Source organism: Amphibalanus amphitrite, unplaced genomic scaffold (genome assembly GCF_019059575.1).
Source record: "Amphibalanus amphitrite isolate SeventyFive unplaced genomic scaffold, NRLGWU_Aamphi_draft 000921F_arrow, whole genome shotgun sequence".
Lineage (NCBI taxonomy): Eukaryota > Metazoa > Arthropoda > Thecostraca > Balanomorpha > Balanidae > Amphibalanus > Amphibalanus amphitrite.
In genome coordinates, this window is record NW_024882415.1 from 1 (window position 1) to 9004 (window position 9004).

Genomic DNA, 9004 nt, shown 5'->3' on the forward strand with positions numbered 1-9004 from the left:
GCAAATTCGCGTCATAGACTTTACAGTATAAATCGGCGTGCGAAATCGGGCAAAAAACGACTATTTTGGCCGACACGGGCCAGTCCCGTGCAATTTCTTGGTGACCAGGGATCCGACCGGCACGGGGAAAACGCATCGTGTACAGAATTGAACGGGCTATGAATGGTGGCAATGCAGAGGATAGCACGCGCCACGTGCACCGGAGAGGGCATTTTTGAAAAAATTGCGGTTTTTGAGGGATTTTGGAATTAATTTTATTTTAGGTGACCGTTAAACGGAGGCGAGTTGGAACAACGCCTGTTGGCAAGAGAAATGTACGGCCCTCATGGGAAAATTGTGAATAGATAATTGATCGACGACAAGGTGGTATAAATCGCTGGAGAAAGTGGTTTTTGTCGATGATGTGCCGCTGTCTAGTTACACGGGTTTTGCTGCATAACCCTGATATGTTTCGCAATTGAAACTGGTACTGTATGAAGGCATTAAATTTGTCCAAGATACACCCAAAATTTTTGCATGAAAGCAACAATTTCTAAAAAATGCAAATATTTTAAACCACTACATAGTCATTTTTACCGAAATTCATCGATGGTCCTCAAAAGACTTCACGCCAGTTTCCGAATTATTCTTAAGTAGAACGCATGATAATGACACGGGCACCTCGATGCGATGTATCCTTTGTTTTATTACAAAATGCTTGGCCGTCGAAAAGCAATCGAACGAAAGGAGCCAACCAAATCGACACAGAACCACCCAATACCCACGGGTCAAAAATAACCCTTCTTCGCGTGCGGAGCACGCGGGTAACCCTAGCCCCCAAAATATATATACTATCATGACTGCGTAAACTCTTACTTTTAGGCTCATACGTACTTAATGCCGCCGCCAAGGTCGCGGCAATCGTGCGCCGGAACTACCATTACGACAACAGTATGGCGTCACGACATGACGTCAGCTCGCGAAACGTGATAGCAGCTTGCTGCTATCACCGGTGAAACAGGGCCCAGCTCGACGTTCCTATCGACTGCCTCACATTCAACGGCCATACCCACCTACGCTGAAAACCAATCGGAGGCACTTTCAATCGTCCCTTGAATAAAATTGCTACCTACACGCATTTAGAGGAGAACGAGGCCAGAAAAGGCGTGCATAAAACGATCGGTTTCGGCCCCATGGATAAGCCAGGAGGTAAAACATTTGATTGAAGAACATTTCGAGGACATGATATCTATCAGATATATTTGCAAAGGTATTGTGAACATAACGTCCGCGTATCGCAGCTCTGAATCTGCTGGTGTCAGTTCCATGCAGCAGCCACCGGACCACTGCCCCGCGCCTGCCGTTCGCTGATCATACAGGCGGCTGTCCCGTGTTCATCAAACGATCACAGCTGACTCATTATTTATAAAATGCCAAACAAAAACAGACACCGAATATTATAGATCACGCCAGCTCTTTCAGTCATGCGCGTGGAGATATATCGGTAGTTTTCCTATCACAGATCACACTGAACAGAGGAAAAGCGTACACACGCAGCAATAAATAATGCATTATCAAGTACACCGATCGATGCATCGTGGAATACACCGAAAAAATACATCACTGCTTTAACGTTCCCCAGGTGGGTGGGCCGTGGGGGCGTTTTTGGCCACACCTGACAATTTTGTGCTTGCATAGATAAAACGACACGAAACTTAGCCCGCGCCGTGCTGGGGGGGGGCGTTTTTACGCCCCCCCCTCAGGTTTTTCGCAAATATCTCAAAACGGCGGCGCGCAGCGCCGCCGTTTTTGGTACACGTGTTCCTACATCATTTCCGCACATGTTGTGAAAATTTCAGACCTAGGCCGTTCAAGGTCAGGTCACCAGGTCACGTCAAGTGACCTTACCTCAGAAAAAGTTCAAAGGCTCGCTATAGCTACACCGACTGAACGATCACTTTAAAACTTTCAGCGATTGATATGAGTAACAGTATGTATAAAATGTATATCTCGGATTTTTGATATCTGTGACCTAAGGTCAGGTCAATTTTGCGACCTCTCCATTATAAGTCAATGGGAGAAAATTGAAATGCGCCTCTTTTGGACGAATATCGTTCAAAACGCTCTCAAACATCGGTTCATAGGTAAACATGACACACTGAATAGGAAAAATGCACCTGTGACCCCTCTGTGTGCCCCTGAGGTCATCTCAGGTCATGAACGGTCGCCAGCAGTTTTTTGGCTATAACTTTTGATAGAGACGTGCTAGAGCGGTGAAAACACGTCAGATGTGTTCAGCTCGACGATACGGATCGACTGATATGCAACATGACCCTTTTCGGTCAGGTCATGACCTTGACCTGAGGTCAAATTTTCAAAATGACCTTTCAAGGTCAACGAATAGTTCATTCGACGCGTCTCGACGAGAGAAACACGATGCTGGCAAAAGTAATGTCATGGCGCTTATGAGTCAAAAGTTATTGACGAAGAAACGTTTTTCGTAAAAACGGCTATTTTTGGAGTTTTTGCCCTCTGGAGGCTAAACCGTTGACCTGAGGTCAAATCTGAGGACATTACTCAGAAAGGTCTGTAAAAGGGCTATCGAATGCGCTTTTCCGCGGCGCTGTAGCTCTATCGGTTCCCGAGATAGCCGTTGGCAGTTTCCAAAATGTTGAAATAGTCAACATTTTACCTTTGGTGACCTCTGGTGACCTGACCTTTGACCTGACCCAAAAAATGACCGAAGTGTTTTCGTCCTTATTTTGACGCTCTTTCGATTGCCGCTTACCGCGTGTCGCTACGTGGCCCAGGAGCCGAGTTAGACGGGGGGGCGTGAAAACGCCCCCCCCCAGCACTCGGCGGAAAGTTCAGGCCACCAGCACGGCGCGGGTTAGTATAGCTTATGTATAATGCATCGATTCGCATCAATTGTGAAAAAAGTAACCCCATGTCACCTAAGGTCAGGTCAGGTCACCATGAAGTAGAAGTTTGAAACTCGAGCTATTGCATGAGACTGAGAGAATCAGTACCAACATCTTGAATATATTTAATTTTGATATCGGTGGTGACCTAGGGTCAGGTGAACTTTGCGACGTCTCCAGTTTCAGTCAGTATGAGGAACTCGAAATGTTCTGCTTTTGAAACAAAAGCACTCAAACATCGGGATCTATCGTATGCTCCTGAGGTTATCTCAGGTCATGTAACGCCTCCCAACAGTTTATTTTTGTACATCGATTTTAGATGGAACGTGGCCAGAGCGCTAAAAGCATCATAATCATAGGCGGCGGAACAGGCCGAGGGCACCGGGGCACCGTGCCCCCTTTGATTTTGGCATTTTAACATTAGCCCTATGGGCGTTGCATGGAAAGAATGAGACCAAAAGTCGGCAATGCCCCCTTAATTGAAGGTGTTCCACCGCTACTGATGTTAATCTCAATTTCAATGTAACGAATCAATGACATGCAAAATGGCATTTTCTGCGACATTGACCTGAGGTCAAATTTATTAAGCTGACCTTGTTAGGCCAAGAAGAGACGAGAGAAACGCAGTGCCGGTAAAATCAACGTAATAAAAGGTTGGTATCAGTTTAATTTTTTTTAAAGAAAAGACGACTTCCGAAGCAAGCCGATTGTTCAGTTTTTGCCCTTTGGAGGCTTAACCCTCGCCCTGGCAGGGGGAGGGGGTCGATGCGACCCCCCCCCCCTAAGGTTTTTCGAAGATAGCGTAAAAACGGCGGCGCGCAGCGCCGCCAAATTTGGCACAGCCTATGGGGCAACCTTTTTACATATTAACTGAAAATTTCAGGTCCGGGTGACCTTGGGTCAGGTCACCAGGTCAGAAAAACCGGTACAAGGTCATGGTCAAATTTCAATTTTCTTTTTGCACCTGTCCAACTCACAGTTTTGCACTGATTTCCTTCAAACTTTCAAGATGTGCTAAGTTCACCGAGTTGTATAACATATAGTTCGGGTTTTTTGAGGTCACTGACCTGAGGTCAGTTAGAAGTCATTACGTCGTAATGTTAAGCCTATGGGAAAATACTAAATTCGGAAAATACTGGAGATATCCGCTTCGTTCTATCACTGTTGTGCTTTGAAACCACAGTACTTAACAGCAGGTCACTTGGTGCTTCTTTATTTGGTGTACTTATCCATGGGTCAGGTCAAATGAGGTCAACTGAGGTCAAATGACGTTTTTGCCAATAACTTGGCACATAATGACGCTAGAGCTTAAAAAATGGTATCATTGTGTTCCTGGTGATCAGCCGAATCGAATGATATGCGATATGATGCAATTTGGTCAACTTTAACTTAATTTATTAATTTAAGTTTACTTGAAATTTAAGAAAAACTTTAAGTACACTTCAGCAAGCTGAAAAGTATCATTCGACGCGCCTTGACGTGCTGAGTTCACTGGTGCTTTTCTTTTTGCTCTATCTTATTTAGATCAAAAGTTATAAGCGAAAAACTTTTGACCTGTTTTTAGCGAAATTTTTACATTTATACCCCCCAAAACCCCCCTAAATATTGACCTAGAGCAACCAAATTTGCACAGGGGCGAGAACTCCAGGGGGCCCACCTACCTACCAAATTTGGTGTTTCTAGGTGCCATAGGAGCCAATCGCGAGGGGGGGGGTCGCATCGACCCCCCCCTGCCAGGCCGTGTTATGAAAAATGCCCTGCCAGGGCGAGGGTTAACCCTACTTGACCTTAGCTCAAATCTGAGAACCTGAAAGATTTTTGAAAGAGCTATCGAATTCGCTTTTCCGCGGCGCTGTAGCTTCTTTGGTTCCCGAATTATGAACCAATTTGTTAAGTTGTCAAAATCGGGGGCCAAAATTCGTCATCATTTTACTTTTGGTGACCTCCAGTGACCTCAGCGATGACCTGATCAAAAATTACCTGTATGATTCTGAAGAAAAATAGCGATCTATAGATTGATTTTACTGCGTCTTTCCAGCTTTGCTACATTCCAAGATAACCTGGTGTGGCCGAATACACCTCCCCCCCCCCACCAAGTTGGCTGAGGGCCACCCGGGCGCGGGTTAATAACATGGCGCAACAGGTTTTGTTATCAACTTGTCCTTTTCACACATAGGCGACACTAGATATCACAGCCAACGCCTATCACCAAACTGGTGGTGGGCTTTGGCCAGCGATCGCCGATCGGGGCCAACGCGGGCTCTTACTCGTCCACAATCAGCAAGAATGATGAACTACAGCTGCTCCAGACCGGCCACTTCAATCCAGCGTGTAATCTTCAGTCCACATCAGAACCACTAGTGAAACTCTACTGAGTGGGCCAACTGCACTGCATCTTTGACCTCCTTTGCAGCTCTGGCTTTTCAGAATTTGAACAGCCTTCTCTTTCCCACCCTTCTGTGCTGATGAATGATGATCCTTTGGAAACCTGGAAAAAGACAGTACAGACTCAGGGAGATGAAACTGTTTTGCTATGGGTCTGTTCCAGTCGCACTTCCTAACACATCTAAACTCCTCAAAGAGCAAGATAGAGGAGGTTGGAGCAGGGCCCTTCTTGGCTTTGTAGGGGCGAAAGCTGCCACTGGAACAGGGAAGCAATCTTGGAGGAGTTAAGAGGTGTTAGGAAGTGCGACTGGAACAGACCCTATGACAATGTCTGTGCATAGAGCAAGCAGATGGTAGAAGTGGTCAATTGGTGAGTGGAACAAATGCAAATGTCAGGAAAGCAGTCATATTTTGTGATAGACATGATGCAGATGTTGGCCAAGCTGACAAGGCAGATATAATTACCAGCTTGTTATACTAGTCTATAACTCATCATTTTTTCATGTTTAACAGAGGGAATATAATGTAAAAAAGCCTTAGCCAGATGAAAGTAGATAATATAAGTTCTATAGAAAAATGTTTATGTAAGTAATGTAGGATTTGTGTTTTCAGAGGCTAGGTAAATGTGTTCCCTGTTCAACAATTCTTCAGCATTCAGACATTGATGTCAATGTACAATGTACATGCATCAACATACCTGTTGTGAAGTGATTCTGGGCCAGGGGCGCGGGAACTACTTTCCGACTGGGGGGGGGGGGGGGCACACCATAATAGAGATTAACCTAGGGTACCCCCAAATCTAGGTTTCTCACCGGTTTTAGGCCACTTATTTTTCACCCCTCGGATTTTTTCAACAAAAAAAGAAAATATTTGCAAAAAAGTGTGGTATTCCGTCTCAAAGCTGTGGGGGCACCGCCCCCACGGCCCCAGAGTTGGGGGGGCAAGCTGCCCCCACTGCCCCCCCCCCCCGGCTCCCGCGCCTATGTTCTGGGCTGCTTTCCTGAGCAGTTGATGGCCACCACTGGAATCTTAAAAACACAGCTATTTTTCCATTTTGTTAACTATGACTGAGGATCTTCTGTGCTGAAAGAGGGATAGACAATTATAGACATCAGCTGATAGACATTGTACAATGTACAACTCATTTGTGAAACAAGATCAATTCCATTTAGGGGTAGGTCGTAGGATAATGGTGACATGAATGAATTTCAGTTTTCACTTTTCACCAGTCCAGGTACCTGGTGACAAAATGAAATATTGTAGGAGGTACCTATCAATGATAATGTTTCTGGTAGAAAATGCAGGCATTTTAGAATTCAGTTGAAGCTTTAGATGGAGGATTTTTGGAAAATATTTGCCACAAATAACATTGGAATCTCAGAAACAAAAATCAAATCTTACTTGATGTCAAAAACAAATCAAACTATTACCATTGAGCACCAAGCAGCATGCTGAGTAGTCATTCACTAAGACATATGCATGTTACACATGGCTACAGTACTTTGAAATAGCTTTTATAAAATGTATGCACTCATGTAATCTTAACATGTAAAATGTCAGCTAAAACTTGTTTTACACTAAACCTGCTAAGCCAAGAAAAAAAGATAAATATGAGAAGCCCAAAACAAGTTATTGAAAATAAAAACACAGATAACGTTACAACAAAACTGAGTCAAAACACTCAAAACTAAGTGTTTCAATTAACGCAAGATTAATGTGTGTCACAGAAGCAGCTGTCCACTGTAAAGCAGAGTGGGCACAGCATGGTGAAAGCAGGAAGTGGTGCACAAAACTGAATTAAGAAGAGTGCCCGACTAACTGTATCTAAATCCCCTTACATGTAGGTACTTACAAAATTTGAGCACAATCAGCCAAAACTTAATTGTGAAGGCCATGCCCACTCGCAAATGAGAGGTGTGCAAAAACATGCCTGTAATACCTTATGCCTAGATACATAAAGATGAAAATGTGTTGTGTCTGTGTGCCTGGTTAGTGGCATGACGTGACATGACTATTATCAATACCTGACAGTACAATTATCATGATATTATCATTTATCATTATTGCAATTGTAATAAAAAATGATCAATTGAACTTTTCTTCTCACTTTATATAGCCAAAATACCTGAGATTTTTTAATATCAAGTTTGCGTACTCCAAAATCGTAACTTCTGTAACTATTATCCATTAGATGTAGGGACGATCATGACCACTTGACTAAAAAATGGTTCACTCGGTTCTTACAAGCCTGTTAACTCACTACACAAGGGGAGGGGGCACTTCAAAAGGGTGTGGAAATCGCCACATTTGTCTCATGATGTTTGATGCATAATAATCGGTATCAAAATATCGTCGTATTAGGGGAAGTTAGGGCAATGCCGGAGTTGGGGCAAAGCCGAAATTCGAGATATTTCGAAAACCGTAAGACATGGATGCCGCCTGTCAGTGATGCTCTGAAGCTTAAGTGACTACAATTATCGCATGTTTGTTACGAGTCGTCATTCGGAATACTTCGACTGTGAGGGCGCCAAGAGCGTTTTCAAGGTACGTTTCCCTTGTACTACATGCGCCTTTGAAGCTGCATTTCTTACTCATTATGCTACCGTTTGTCTGGCCAATTCGGTCAAGTAATCTTTAGCATGTCTTTGCATAAGTGTGCTGCCTATTTGAAATTTATACAGCACGTTGAAAAGTTATGGGCCTGCAAATGAAAGTATGGCAGGCTGGGGTAATGCCGAAAACGTGCGATTACGCACGTGTTAAAAGCACGCTACGTGGACTTTACTGCTGTAGAATAGCAACGCGTATTTTTAGTCACACAAATTACACTTTCAACCGACACAACGGCCTGTTACCTATAAGGAATGATTTACCTGGCATGTTCTTATTATATCACACAATTATAACTTCCAGTGTGCACCGCGTCCTCAAGCTCTTAAAACGCGTGTCAGCTTTGATGAATTCTGGATAAAGTTTGAGATAAAATGGCAAAACATCAATGTCGGCATTCCCCGTAGATCATTTCTCCCATTTTCGGCTTTCCCCGCAGTCCGGGGCAACGCCGAAAAAGTCACTTCTTTGATATTTTTAGTTTGTGCGCTTAACGGTATGCGAATTCATCAAATGCGCCTGGTATGTTTGAAAGGCAAAAGACTGGCCTCTCGAATGACGCCAACAAGAATAGCTTATGTTGTCTACCTTGCGTGCTACGGGCGTCAGAAAAAAGTCTTCGGCGTTCCCCCAACTTCCCCTAGTATGCAAGGTCACCAAAGAATGAGCCAACGTTATTTATCAAATATCAAAGCAAATTGGCAATATCTAGCACAACGAAACACATAATTCAACACCTAACGATGCCGGCCGAGTCCCAGATACCACCATGGCGACTAGAGGTGGAAATGAATATTAGTCATTAGTCAAAAATTAGTCGACTAACGTTAGTCAAGCGCTTTTTTAGTCAGTCAAAAGTCAGTCAACCAAAATGTTTGTTAGTCATTAGTCAGTCATTAGTCAATGATTTTGTTGCATATTAGTCGACTAATTTGTAGTGGTTCGTGAGGTGACTTAACCCTCACCCTAGCAGGGCAGGGGGTCGATGCGACTCCCCTGAGTTTTTTTTTTTTTTAGATGCGCGCCGAACTATTAGTCGGATCGTGCCGAAATTTTCAATAGCCTCTGGGGCATCTTTGCGCAACTTTTAGTAGACAAAATTTTCGGGT